Source organism: Rosa rugosa, chromosome 3 (assembly GCF_958449725.1).
Source record: "Rosa rugosa chromosome 3, drRosRugo1.1, whole genome shotgun sequence".
In the NCBI taxonomy this organism is placed as follows: Eukaryota; Viridiplantae; Streptophyta; class Magnoliopsida; order Rosales; family Rosaceae; genus Rosa; species Rosa rugosa.
Window position 1 is genome coordinate 25,349,749 of NC_084822.1, and position 15,054 is coordinate 25,364,802.

Consider the following 15,054-nt stretch of genomic DNA (forward strand, 5'->3'; position numbering starts at 1 on the left):
ATGTTTTATTGGCGTGCTTTTGAGAATGATTTGTTTTGAGTGATGCATCTCTATTGTTGTGTAGAATAGTGCATGCTTAAGTTTTACTATAGAGATTTACCGTGATGCTAATGGAGTAGCGAAACGCTTTGTGGGAGTCTTTACTGTGCTTGTATGCCAGTACAGGGTGATGATCTATGTGAGGATCTATGAGATAATCTCTGTGAAGATCTAAGTGATGATCTCTGTGATGATCCACGTGATGATTTTGTGTAATTGATGTGGAGTGATGTTGAGCAGTTGTTTTGTGAATTTACATCGTGACGAAAGGATTTAGTGGCCATAGGAATGTATTTTTATACAAAGGGCTGTGGCTTTGTAGATTACTACAACTTTGGGAATGATGGAGATTCGATGGTTAGGTCAACCTTAATCAAGAGGAATTGACTTACGCTTAAATTTCGGGACGAAATTTCTTTAAGGAGGGTGGATTGTAATACCCCGAAAAATCTAAATTATTTTTCCGAGGACATTTTAGAAATGATTTCGTGGTCATGGGAGAAAGTATGAAGCTTGGAGGAGTGGTGAAATTGGTTCGAACAATTTTTATTCGAAAACTGAACGTTTTAGGGGAGGTCAAAGGAGTTGACTTTTTATACGTTCATAATTGGGGAAAACTTCCTTCATGAAAGTTGTAGAGCTCGTCGATACGATCTCGTGCATATGTGGTATGCAAAAATCAGAGTTCGTATGAATTAGTTATGATTTTTTTGAAAAAGTTTCCAGTTTAGTATAAAGCTGCCATTTTTGGAAATTACCAAAAATAATTTCAGTTCCATTTCTGGAAACCGAACTCTCTCTCTCTTGCGCGCGTCCGAGCCCAGAAAAAACAGAGCAAAGCTCTCCGGCCGAGTTCTCCCTCCTCCGGCCACCAATCGACACCAGACCACCTCCCTTGCCTTCGCCTCGACGCCGCCTACCTGCTAGACGTGATCACTTCCACCGGAACGGCCTCAAATCCGGCAGTCGGAGCCGCAAACTTTGAAACAAAAATCGGTCAACGCCGGTTTTCTCCTAGCTCCGGCCACCAAAACTCACGATCCTTAGCTCCCTGAACTCGCCTCAACCTTCTGATCATCATTCTAGAAGGATCGCACCTGGAGTGATCGGATTCACGTTCGTCGGAGCTCGCCGGATTCTGGAAATTTTCCACCACCACCGAAGCTTTTGATAGGTATATCTCGAGTTGTAGTGCATCGTTTTGAGTGATTCTTGAACTGGTAAACTCACCTTGAGTTTCTTAACAACTCTCTAGAAGGAATCGAAGCCTGAAATTGAAGTTTTGACGTCGAAATCAAGCCTTGCCGGATTCTGCAAAATTCTGGAATTTTTCCGACCACCGAAGCTTTCGATCGGTATATCTCGAGCTACAGACCATATTTTTCTGTGATTCTTGAACCAGTGAGTTCTTCTTGAGTTTCTTAACAACTCTTCAGAAGGAATCGAAGCCTTAAATTGACGTTTTTACGTCGAATTGGAGCTCGCCGTTTTCTGCAGTTTCTCGCCGGTTTCTGGAAAATTCCGGCCACCTTCATACTGTTCAAAGTAATTTTCGACCCCTTCCGGTCATTTTCAGACTTCGTGCTAGTTATGAAAGTTGTCAAGCATGATGAGAGGAAGAAGAGCAGCCCGGCCCCGACACCATTGGTGGTGGTCGGCGGCGGCTCTGCCACTAACTCCGGCGGCCCTTTCCGGCCACCTCCGGGGATCAAAAATATGGTTTCTGTACATTTTCAGATTCTATATTTCAATACGATCATTTCGATATATTATACGCAATTTTTGGATATCGTATGATTAAGTTATGAATTTTTAAGTTTAGATCGATTTCGATCGTTAGATTTGTGATCTGTGAAGTTAGTACCGTCAGATGGACTTGTAGTTTTGATATGATGATCTTATGACAGTCCCAGTGGGTTTGTGTAGTCATGGGCGAAGATCCGACCGTTGGATCTTCGTATAAATGCAAAACAGTGATTAGGAAGGCGATCCGTGAGGATCCGACCGTTGGATCATCATTTAATTTCAATCCGACCGTTGGATTGTCGTTTGATTATGTTTTTGAGTTATTTGCTAAGTTAAGGTCATGTTTGATTAGGTGATCGACGGTTTGATTTGGCGGACGATTCGTGAAATTGTATTTTGAGCTGTTAAGAAGACGCAGCGGGAATTTAGAGGTGAGTAAACCTCACGTGGTTCATATTACGAACCGAATAAATTTAATTACCTTATTTTGTCGTAATTGCGTGAAAATATTTATGGAATAAATATTTGTTTTAAAATCATATGGACTTGATCAACTACGGTCCATGGGTAAGTAAAATGATTTTTACTATACAAATGAATTTCTCGGTTTTATTGCATGTGAACTATAGTTGGTATTAGTGATTATCCCTGAGCGGATAATTACGTATATATATATTTACGTGATTATATATGAATGGTGTGACATTGAAGAGTGTGGAATTGGGATGATTAAATTATTATGAATTGACATGTGACTTACCATATTTATATGTGATGAACATGATTGATGAGTTCTTGTTAATATTCATGATTTACATTGGAGGATGTATAGAGTTAGAGAATGTAGGGTTCTGAGGATGAGGTGTCCGAAGTTCGACGGTTAAGGATAACCGGAGTGTTTGTGTGCTGAGGACGGGGATGTCCAAGGTGCGACGGTTTATTATTAACCGAAGTTGTGTGCTGAGGACGGGGATGTCCAAAGCGCGACGGTTTATTATTAACCGAAGTATATGGTGCTGAGGATGGGGATGTCCAAAGCGCGACGGTTATAGTGTTAACCGAAGTATTTTTGCCGTTGCTTGACCCTAGGCCAAGGTGTCAGAGGTAACGAGGCAGTTAGAGCTCTAACGTGTTATGGGATGGGACCAAAGTGGTGATAGTGTTGTGTGATAGGACCAAAGTGGTGATATTGAATTGGTTGACGTTTGCGTCGTGGATGTTGAGATTGTTGGTTGTGTTGTTGAGTTATAAGAATTGTAATTTAAAATCAACAGTTCTTTCTTGTTTACTCATACTGGCTGTAAAAAGCTTACCGGGTTTTGTGTTGTTGCAACTCCCGGTACACTATTCAAATTGTGTAGCGGGTAATCCTACAGGTCAGGAGAACCAGGACGGTGATCGGGCTGCTTAGAGTAGTGTTATGTGAATTACAGCATTATATTGTGAGGTTTGTTATGCTCATTTAGAGCTTTACGATTTTACTTTGTAAGAGTGAATTGTAATAATTAACTCGAGGTTTTCGAGTTTTGTGTTGAGTGGCGAGTGGTGTGTTTGTTTCTGAGAAAAAAAAATTCAGAACGTTATTTGTATTAATTGTTTATTCATGTTTCGGATTTGAATTTATTATTCAAAATTCGGGGCGTGACAAATACATAATTAAGAATATACAAGTAACACCATCTTGCTCTCTTTTCAATCCAACTTTTGCCGAGGTGTATAATTGAAATAAAGAGCGGCAGTTTTATGTGGCCACGATCATTTATGCAAGAGGACGATGTGGCTCAACAGCAAACCCAAAAACCCATTTGAATATATCCACAAAAGCCAAAAACCTAAAATCCTCTCACTCACAGTTTCAGCATCACGATCTCCAGCAATATCTCCTTCTGCGATCCAACGTCCACGATCTCCACTAGCTAGCACCATTATCCCGCCTTCCTCCACCAACTCTATTCGCACCTCCGTCATCGGAACTAGCACGTCAGCACGTACGCCGACGTATGCACCATGTCTGCTGCGAAATCTGACATGCTGTAGAAGCTTCACCGTGAATTCTGCCTAGCCCAACCGCCCAGCCTATTCTGACCGATCGCCCAGACGTCTAGGCGCTCGCCTAGGTCTCTAAGGCGCCCTCTTAAAATCAAACCGCCCACACTCACCGATTAGCCACTACTCGAGGCGGAGACTCACCTCCCAACGCCTAGGCGACCGAGTTTTAGAACACTGATCAAAAGTCTGTTATCATATTGAGTTGGATCAACACTCTCCATTTGTAGTCTGATCATAAGCAAATTTGGTCAGACATGAAACAGGGTATAAGGAAATTAATAAATCAATTAAGGTAGATATCAAGAAAACAGGCACAACATAATTATAGGTCCAGATGCATTTTTATCTAGTATTCTAATCACAATGCAATCTTGATCATAGAGAATATGAAAGGGAGACTAATTTTACCCCAATCACCATGCTGACAATCTTTATACTACATGAATGATAAGACTGTGACTCATTGTTCCTTTCATGAAACCATATTTCTTTTGTTGAAAACTTCTTCAAGTCTTGTATGTGCATTAGATTAAAAGTACATAAGACTCGTGTGTTTAAACGTACAATGGTGCATTGACACTGACATGTACAAAGCATACAATGTTTCCAAGTAAAAGAGATTAATACTTTAGAAGCAATTATCATAAAACAATACTGTTGCCCAAGTCCAAAGTTGAAATAGTAGAATATGGACAAGTGCTACTTGACTCAACCTTCTTGTTTAAGTGGCAAATAGTCAAAGGCAAAACTCCTGCAGTTTGTGGACATAAACCATGCTTGAACTCTCACATGCACTGTTGCCTTCAACTTTTGAAAGCAAAAAAGTTCAATCTTTAGCCAACAACAACCTACTCAAATTGCTAGTGTATTATAATCCAAGTTTAAAATCTAGAACAGCAGGCAACAACTACTTATACTTATATGTATTTGGGAGAATTTTAGAAACAGTAAGTGAATTTTTCGCCACTGATAATTAAGGTTCCTCAACTTTTAGAAATAACAAATCAGTACCTCGACTAACAAACCTAACCCAATTATTGTACCTGTCGTTAACGACTCTGTTAGTTAGCCGTCCAAACAGTGTCTGGACTTTTCCGGACTATTAATTTTCATACCTGTACTTCAAAAAAAATCAAAATGGTACCTGAGTATTGATAGGAGCATTTTAATGTGACGTTTTACTTGCTTTTCCCTACATTTCTTGCGGTATTTCCTTATTAAAACTCTGTTTAGGAAAGTTTCCATTCTTCGATTGGGAAAGTTCCTATTTGTAGAAAGTTTCCATTTTTGTAGTTTCTATTTTTCATTTTTGGAAAGTTTCCATTTTCAGTTTAGGAAAGTTGCCATTTTTCATTTTAGGAAAGTTTCTATTTTTCTTACTAGTTTCTATTTTCAGGACCTCGGAGCTAAAAAGTGGAAATGAACTCATAAATGGAAAGAGGAGCTTGCAAACGTTAAGGGGAGCAAAAATGAGGAACAATGGACCACAGAAATGAGCAGAAATGAAGAAAAGAAGTTTTCCTGCTTCAACCAGGAAACCCTGCGAAAAGGAGGAAAGCTTACCAATGAAGTTTCCAACGTTATTATGAAAAAGAAATGGAAAAATGAAGTGTTATGACGTTGGAAGGTGACAAGGCTTGAAGTTGAAGCAACAAGGCCCAAGAACTCTCAAGAATGAAGTGGATTTTCGGCAAATTGGATAAAAGCCCATGCAATTAGGGTTTGTGACGCAAGATAAACCCTAGGGAACCTTTTTGCCGTGAAAATACAAAGAAGGAGAGAGAATGTGCGTGAAAATCAAGCAAGAACCTAGAAGATTTCGGCAAGAGATTTTCTAGGGCAATTTTAAAGGAAAGATAAACCCTAGGAGATCTTTTGCCGTCCAAGCCAAGAGGAAAAGAAGGAATAGCCGTGTGAATCAAAGAGAAAATAAAAGATTTCGGCAAAGAGATATTCTCTAGAGAGCTTTAAGGAAAGAAAATATGTGTGGAGACCAAGAAAAGCTCAAAAGAAGTCTAGATACATTCCTTAATTCCCTAAAGGAAGTTTGGCCGAATTTGAACTATAAAAATCAGAAATTATCTCAAGGTATTTCGGCCAAGATTTTTATGGAATTAAAAGAGAATTTTGTTATTGGTTGAACCACCTCATAGGGCTTATGTGGCAAGCAAGCATTGGAGGAAATTATGTGGGGTTATCACATTGTTGCCGTGAGAATTTTGAGGAAGCACACGGCTTGGAGAGCAAGGAGGCCATCCCCTATATATACTCCTTCATTCTCAACGTCAAAGGGCCCTCTTCTTTTACGTTTTACACTTTAGAAAAAAATCAGAAAACCTCTCCTTTTGCCGTGAGCATCTCCATCCTCTAGTCATCTCCACGAGTTCAAGCAAGGCCAAGGGAGGAGAAGAATTGCCGTGAGCATCCATCATCCATCACCATCCTTGAAGCTTGCTTTCGAGATTCAAGAGATCACAACATCAATCGTTCATCACCATCATCATCCACGGTGTAATCCGATTCTCCTTTGTAACATTTGCTTTGTATTTCGTTGGTTTTGCCTAGTTGACATATGTGTTTGAACAAATATTAATTTCTGAAATTTATATGATTGAATGAAATTTTCAGATTCTATTATTGTAATTCGAGAGTTGCTTATGTAATACCCCGGAAAATCCAAATTAAATTCCGTGGATTTTTAGAAATGATTTCACGATAGTAGGAGCGAGTACGAAGCTTGGAGAAGTTGTGGAATTAGTTCGAACGATTTTATTTTCGAAAACGAACGTTTTTAGGGGGTCAACAAAGTTGACTTTTTATACGTTCAAAATTTGGGAAAACTCCCTTCATGAAAGTTGTAGAGCTCGTCGATACGAGTTCGTGGACATGTGGAACGCAATATTCGGAGTTCGTATGATTAAGTTATGAATATTTGAAAATTGGGAATTTTCTATAAATAGGAAAAATATCAAATTTATTCATTAAGGACGAAAAAATGCAAATTTTGCATTTTGGCCCCCGGTTTCCTCCGTTCTCTCTCCTCCCTACGCAGCCGACCCGACTGACCCGACCCGGACCCATCTCCCTCCTCCGGCGTCCTCCGGCCACGACCCGGCCCTTTCCGGACTCGCCGTGCCACGCCCAGCCGCCTGGTGGCCTCCCCTTGCACCGCCGCTGCCCCCAGACGTGGATCGAAGCCCCCCAGAGCCTAGCATTCGACCCGACCGGATCTTGGCCGTGCCGGCGTTGCACGGGCCGATCCTCCCCATTTTCGTGATCTCCTCCTCCCCCTGATCATCCCCATATAGGCCTTGCTTGACGATTTGGAGTGTGGAGTGAAAGATCACGAGTTGAAGATTTCGACGTCCCTGATTCAATCTGGAATCTGATCAGACGCACGAGATTAATCCAACTTCAACGCTTGATTTAGGACGATCTAGGCCGAACCAGGCTTAGCTCCAGGTATGAAAGTCGACCACCCTTTCATTTTGAACCAGTTTGTAGTTGGTCACTTTGCCATCTGAGGTGGTTGACCGGCGTTGACCGCCGCGTTGACCGCCCACTGACCACCGCTTGTGGCGGCGCATCAGACCATATTTCGAGTTTTCATTATCTAGGTGATGATCTATGCATCCATACGAGCGTTTTGATATATAACATGGTCATGTTAGAAAAAGTTGATAAATAGTGGATTTTCGTTTTGACGTTACTATTTAACGTTTTTACGTTTATCTTCGGTTTACGATCTGTGAAGATCTGACCATCGGTTTTGCTTCAATTTTGGATATGTTGATCGTATGACTGTCCCGGTGACTTTGTGAGGTCACGGGCGAAGATCCGACCGTTGGATCTTCGTATAATTGAGAAATAGTGATTCGGAAGGCGATTCGTGAGAATCTGACCGTCGGATTTTCATATAATTTTATGGAGATGTTTGTTAGAGTGATTCAAGAAGATCGGAGTCTTCGTGATAATTTTGGAGGATGATCCTAAAGGCGATCCGTGAGGATCCGACCGTTGGATCATCATTAAATTCAGATCCGACCGTTGGATCATCGTATGATTTCGATCTGACCGTTGGATCATCATTAAAATTAGAATCCGACCGTGGGTTTCCGTATATGTGTGCTTTTGAGTTGTTGGCTAAGTTAAGATCATTATTGGATTAGGTGATCGATGGATTTATTTGGCGGACGATTCGTGAGATTGTTAATGGAGCTGTTAAGAAGACGCAGCTGGATTAGAGGTGAGTAAACCTCACGTGGTTCATATTACGAACCCAATATATTTAATTGCTTTATTTTGCAATCATATGAACTATTGTTGGTGTATTAGACATTCCTGTGTGAATGTCTGTATATATATTATTACGTGAAATAATATGTATTGTTGGAGTTGTGTTGAGTTTATTGTTGAGAAACAATATATTGTGAGAGGTATTGAGTTTATTGTTGAGAAACAATATATTGTGAGAGGTGTTGAGTTTTATTGTTGAGGAACAATAAATTGTTGTGATCTGTGGAGATCACTAGGTCACGAGGTGACCATGGCATCTATTAGTGAATCACGCTCTCGTACCGGGCTGGTGGTTATTAATAGTATCAAATCGTAATCACGTCTGTGGCCGGACGAGTGGTTACGTTCAGTTAGAGCTCTAGTCTGTCTGCCAAATGTGGAGTGACCTTATGAGTGAAATTGAGAGTAACTCATAAGTGTCAATATATATATGGTAACCTTATGAGGGAAATTGAGAGTAACTCATAAGGGTCTATATATATATATGAGTCTGTCTACCAAATGTTGGGAAATCTTATGAGCGAATTTGAGAGTAACTCATAAGTGTCTATATGTATATATGAGAGTGAGTGATCTTATGAGCTAAATTGAGAGTAACTCATAAGTGTCTACATATATATATGAGAGTGAGTGATCTTATGAGCTAAATTGAGAGTAACTCATAAGTGTCTATATATATATATGAGAGTGAGAAAGTAACGTGGGTTTGTGGTAGTCTTGAAATCTAATAAATCAACAGTTCTTTCTTGTTTACTCATACTGGCTGTAAAAAGCTTACCGGGTTTTGTGTTGTTGCAACTCCCGGTACACTATTCAAATTGTGTAGCGGGTAATCCTACAGGACAGGAGAACCAGGACGGTGATCGTGCGGTTAGAGCAATTGTTAGAGTTTTACAACAATTGTAAGTTGTGAGGTGTGTTATGCTCATTTGAGCTTTATAATATATTGTGAGAGTGAATTGTAATAATGAACTCGAAGTTTCGAGATTTGGTTTTTTTGTAATTGTAATTATTCAGGTTTCGGATTTGAATTTATCATTCAAAATCCGGGGCGTGACAGTTTGGTATCAGAGCGTAAGGTACATATTTGGTGATAATCAGTACCTCCCGAGTGATGGCCCGTCTGCAGCGGATCCCCATCATATACTCTTCGGTACTGGTAAAATCATTGGGTATGTCTTAGTATGGGGTCTAGACAACGTGTAAGTCCGTAGGACGGTAGAGTTGTCTACTAAGTTCGTATTAGAATAAGTTTAGTTTCCGCGAGTTGTGATCTTCGAGGAATAGGAACCTCTGGATTTAACTCTGATGAGTCGGTGAGGTAGAGGTCGAGTCTGATGTAGGGACAGGACCTTTCTATGGAGACAGTTGAGGATGAGGTGGAGGCATTAGAGGTTGAGTTGCCTAGTCTACCTGTAGTTGATGTGATGGATGTTATTCTTGGGTTGAAATGGTGAAAGAGATTGAGACCCTAGGAATAGTTGAAAAGAGAATTGATCTCACCAACTCAAGATGATAGGAGTGTGAGAGATTATGAGACAGAATTCTCAAGACTATATTGGTGTTCGAGTGTAGTGATGTAATTTGGGAGATACTTATGTTACCTTTAATAAGGGTAGTATGTCAAGTGATCATGGCATAGGTTGACTTTGTAAGTGAAGTGGTGGAGCTTGTGTAGCTTCTTTGAGTTATCACCTTTGAGGAATGGGAACCTTTGGATTAAACTCTGGTGGAGTTATTGAGGATGGTTTTCACGAAAAACAGTATCCTTATGTGCATTGTAGTCGTTGGTTGTTGGGGTCATGGTGTTTGACCAATGCTTGTATCTAAAGTCGTTACGAGTATTTGACTAGTAGTTGTGATACTTTCCATTAGTTGGATATGCAGATGTTTTGAGTTGAAGAATACTTAGCAGTTATTGGTTGCTTAGTGATGGAATTGTGTTATAATGGAGCATTCATTCATGCACAGTTGTTTGGTGTTTAGGATAGCTACTATATATTAGCTAAATGTCGGGGTGTGGTTTGAGATCTGCGGATGGTATTGGAAATTATTGTGGAGTGCTGGTTCACTGACTATTGTTGAGTAGTAATGCATAATTCGTTGTTACTATGATGGATTTTGTGTATGGTTGACTTATGGAAAGATTGATATGACCTCGTGATAGGATTGACTGTGAAGAGACATTGTGTTGATGTATGAGCTTAGGTAATAACGTTGTTTTCAACTCTAGGAGTGCTAGGGTTGTATAACTAATTTATGAGGCCAGATACTGTTGTGAGGACAGATTATGGATTATGACGTGGTTAGTGTGAAGTGCTATAATCACAGAATTTTGACCCACTAGATGTTGACTTACCACCAAATGAGCAGTAAGGTGATTCGTGGGTGAGATACTGAGTGTGGTACCAGTATCGATTAGTGGATGCTAAGATGGTACATATTGCTTGTTGAAGCAATTGATAGATGGAGTGATCGAGATTTTTTTTAGAGTTGTAAGTGTGACTCTAAAGATGTGGGTTTTTCCTAGCTAACTCAGGAAGTGTTTAGCTTTATTAATCCCTAATTCTAGCGACGAAATTATTGTGTTTGGTTTGACTCAGAGGATACTAGCTTGACCTCTGTGTGACTTAATTGATTGCTAGGTTTTGAATGATTGTTTGTGATAAATCATTTTGAAAGATGTGTGCAGCAGAGTCTCGATGGTTTTGAAAAGAGTATTAAGTGACCAAGGTTCGATCCTTGGTGTTGTTGTGGTTAAACAAAAAAAAGAAAAAGAAAACATGCACACAATCTTATTGATTTTATATTACAAAAAGGGAAACGAGGACTATGCTATACTAAGCCTAGTCAGCAGCTCCGGATGGGTTGAGGCTGAGCTCAAGAGAAACGTTTGAGCCACTGTGGTAACCGCCTGAGCCACCAGAATAGTAACCAAAAGCGCTACCTTCCTCGGAAGTAGCCTTCAGGTTACCAAAGACGTCCTCGCCGTGCACGGGGAACAGAGGAAGAGTTTGAACCTCCTGGTGATCTCCTCCTCGTTGTTGCAGGGATGTTTGTCCTCCTGTTGTGCCAAAAGAGTTGTACTAGTATTAGTGTTGAAGTGTGAGGAAGAATATGAAACAGAATTTAAATCAAGAAATCCTTCATTACCAGTAGAATAGGTGGAACCAAAGTTGAGATCAATGGATCTACCATCATCAGTAGAACTAGTGGACCCAAAATTGATGTCGATGGATCCACCAGCACCAGTAGAACCAGTGGACCCAAAATTGAGATCAATGGATCTACCAGTACCAAGAGAACTAGTTCTCATGGGCACTGGAGCAGCCTGATTACACCTATTCATCTGCTTCTCTCGAGCCCTGACGTTCTGGAACCAAAAGTAAATGTTCTTACCCTCAACATACCCATACTGGTTCAGCTGGAGACAGATCTCGTGAATCTGCTCTGTAGTTGGGCACTTAAATCCCTTGACATAGTAAAGATCCTTGAGGATTCTTATTTGTTCTGGAGTAGGAATCCACCTGGTACGGCTTCGCCAGAAATCCATGTTGGCACTACTTCCAGCTGCTTGGGTGTTTCCTCCCTCCTCTGTTGGTTGCTGTTGTTGTGGTTCCATTTGTTGCGGGGTTTGGAGCTCCATTAGTTGCAGAGTTCGTGGCTCTTGGGTCATGGGGTGAGAGGATGTGGAAATCGAGGAATACATGGTTTAGTGTTTGAGGGAGATTTTGTTAGAAGGATTGGAGTTGTTGAACTGGTGATTGGAGATCTGAGATTCTCAGAGGAAAGATGAGATCGAATCTTCAAATGGAAGAAAAGATCTGAGAAAGAAGGATTGAAGATTTGGAGGAAAATATTGAAGATCTGAAAGTTCAGAGGAAAGATGGGATTGAATCAACTAGATGGGAGAGAAGATCAGAAGAGAAGGATTGAAATTGATGAAGAAAGGATTTGAGAAGAGAAAGGCTGAAGAGTTGAGAGAGAAAGACTTGAGCTCGGAAGAAAATTTCTTTCTTTTGGAGTGAACAGTTTTTCTCCAGAATGCACCTATTTATAGAGCGAGGTGAGCAGATCTCCATCGTTGGATGAACGATTCCTGTGATTCATTCTACGCGTTGGATTAAAGTCGCCCCGAAACCCGGAAAAGCTATTGGCGCGTGTTGAGCGTGTAAGGGGACAGGCCGAACCTCGAGACGCTGTGGCAGACAGCTTTAGCCGAAAGTGATTTGCTTTCCGTAAATCACGGAAGAGACGTGTCGTGGCACGTGGAGTGTACCGACAGTTTGTTGTTATTCTATCGCTTATGATAGAATAAATAAAAGAAGTTGCATGGATAGTAACGAGAGCAGCTGGTGCTCTAGTGGTTGAAGAGCAAGGCTCATGTACAAGAGGTCAGAGGTTCGAACCTTGCCTCTCGTTTATTTTTATTATGTTCGCTTATGACATAATAAGTAAAACATTTGTACACATTATATTAAGCACAGCTTGTGCTCCAGTGGTTGGTGGGCAAAGCCCTTGTGCAGCAGGTTAAGGTTTCGAACCTTGCCTCCCCCGTTATTTTATTTATGTCGCTTATGACATAATAAATATAACACGTGAGCATATATTAATGAAGGCAGCTCTTGCTTCAGTGGTTGGGAGCAAAACCTTCGTGTTTGAGGTCGGGAGTTCGAACCTTACCTCTTACAAATATTTTTGGATCTCGTATATGCTTGATATACGACGTATATACGGTATGTACGGTATACATACGTATATACGGTCTGTACGGTATGCATACGAATATACAGTTGTACGGTATGCATACGTATATACGATCTGTACGGTATGCATACGTATATACGGTATGTACAATTTCATACCGTAGCCGAGCTGGAAGTTGGTGGGCCGATTGGTAGGCCCAAATAGTAAGCCCAAATAGTAAGCCCAAATAGTAAGCCCAAATAGTAAGCCCGAATGGTAGGCCCAAATGGTAGGCCCAAATGGTAAGCCCAATTGTTCGGCCCGAATAGTAGGCCCAAATGTTAAACCCAAAGTGGTTTGGGCCGGTTCGAAATGTGGATGGTCCGATTTCTTCAGGCCCAATTGGCCAGCCCTAGTGCTTAACCCAAGGATTGAGCAAGCCCAAGTCATCATCATTGGATGACATAATTTATTGGCGTGCTTTTGGGGATGATTTGTTTTGAGTGATGCATCTTAAGTTTTACTATGGAGATTTACCGTGATGCTAATTGAGTAGCGAAACACTTTGTGAGAGTGTTTACTGTGCTTGTATGCCAGTACAGAGTGATGATCTATGTGAAGATCTATGTGATGATCTATGTGAAGATCTATGTGAGGATCTATGAGATGATCCATGTGATGATTTTGTGTAATTGATGTGGATTGATGTTGAACAATTGTGTTGTGCGTTTACGTTTGTGATGAAAGGATTTAGTGGCCATAGGAATGTATTTTTATACAAGGGTTGAGGCTTTGTAGATTACTACAGCTTTGGGAAAGATGGATATTCGATGGTTAGGTCAACCTTAATCGAGAGGAATTGACTTACGCTCAAATTTCGGGACGAAATTTCTTTAAGGAGGGTAGACTGTAATACCCCGGAAAATCCAAATTAAATTCCGTGGATTTTTAGAAATGATTTCACGATAGTAGGAGCGAGTACGAAGCTTGGAGAAGTTGTGGAATTAGTTCGAACGATTTTATTTTCGAAAACGAACGTTTTTAGGGGGTCAACAAAGTTGACTTTTTATACGTTCAAAATTTGGGAAAACTCCCTTCATGAAAGTTGTAGAGCTCGTCGATACGAGTTCGTGGACATGTGGAACGCAATATTCGGAGTTCGTATGATTAAGTTATGAATATTTGAAAATTGGGAATTTTCTATAAATAGGAAAAATATCAGATTTATTCATTAAGGACGAAAAAATGCAAATTTTGCATTTTGGCCCCCGGTTTCCTCCGTTCTCTCTCCTCCCTACGCAGCCGACCCGACTGACCCGACCCGGACCCATCTCCCTCCTCCGGCGTCCTCCGGCCACGACCCGGCCCTTTCCGGACTCGCCGTGCCACGCCCAGCCGCCTGGTGGCCTCCCCTTGCACCGCCGCTGCCCCCAGACGTGGATCGAAGCCCCCCAGAGCCTAGCATTCGACCCGACCGGATCTTGGCCGTGCCGGCGTTGCACGGGCCGATCCTCCCCATTTTCGTGATCTCCTCCTCCCCCTGATCATCCCCATATAGGCCTTGCTTGACGATTTGGAGTGTGGAGTGAAAGATCACGAGTTGAAGATTTCGACGTCCCTGATTCAATCTGGAATCTGATCAGACGCACGAGATTAATCCAACTTCAACGCTTGATTTAGGACGATCTAGGCCGAACCAGGCTTAGCTCCAGGTATGAAAGTCGACCACCCTTTCATTTTGAACCAGTTTGTAGTTGGTCACTTTGCCATCTGAGGTGGTTGACCGGCGTTGACCGCCGCGTTGACCGCCCACTGACCACCGCTTGTGGCGGCGCATCAGACCATATTTCGAGTTTTCATTATCTAGGTGATGATCTATGCATCCATACGAGCGTTTTGATATATAACATGGTCATGTTAGAAAAAGTTGATAAATAGTGGATTTTCGTTTTGACGTTACTATTTAACGTTTTTACGTTTATCTTCGGTTTACGATCTGTGAAGATCTGACCATCGGTTTTGCTTCAATTTTGGATATGTTGATCGTATGACTGTCCCGGTGACTTTGTGAGGTCACGGGCGAAGATCCGACCGTTGGATCTTCGTATAATTGAGAAATAGTGATTCGGAAGGCGATTCGTGAGAATCTGACCGTCGGATTTTCATATAATTTTATGGAGATGTTTGTTAGAGTGATTCAAGAAGATCGGAGTCTTCGTGATAATTTTGGAGGATGAT

At 41.2% G+C, this 15,054-nt stretch overlaps 1 long non-coding RNA gene across 1 annotated transcript; it reads left to right on the plus strand.

Annotated features, from left to right (window-relative positions):
- The first annotated feature begins 34 nt into the window (after nt 1-34).
- LOC133739850 (uncharacterized) lies at nt 35-3,438 on the plus strand. The gene is made up of 3 exons (XR_009860850.1): nt 35-1,213; nt 1,295-2,216; nt 3,147-3,438. It is a non-coding gene; the product is annotated as an uncharacterized LOC133739850 (long non-coding RNA).
- The last annotated feature ends 11,616 nt before the right edge of the window (nt 3,439-15,054 follow it).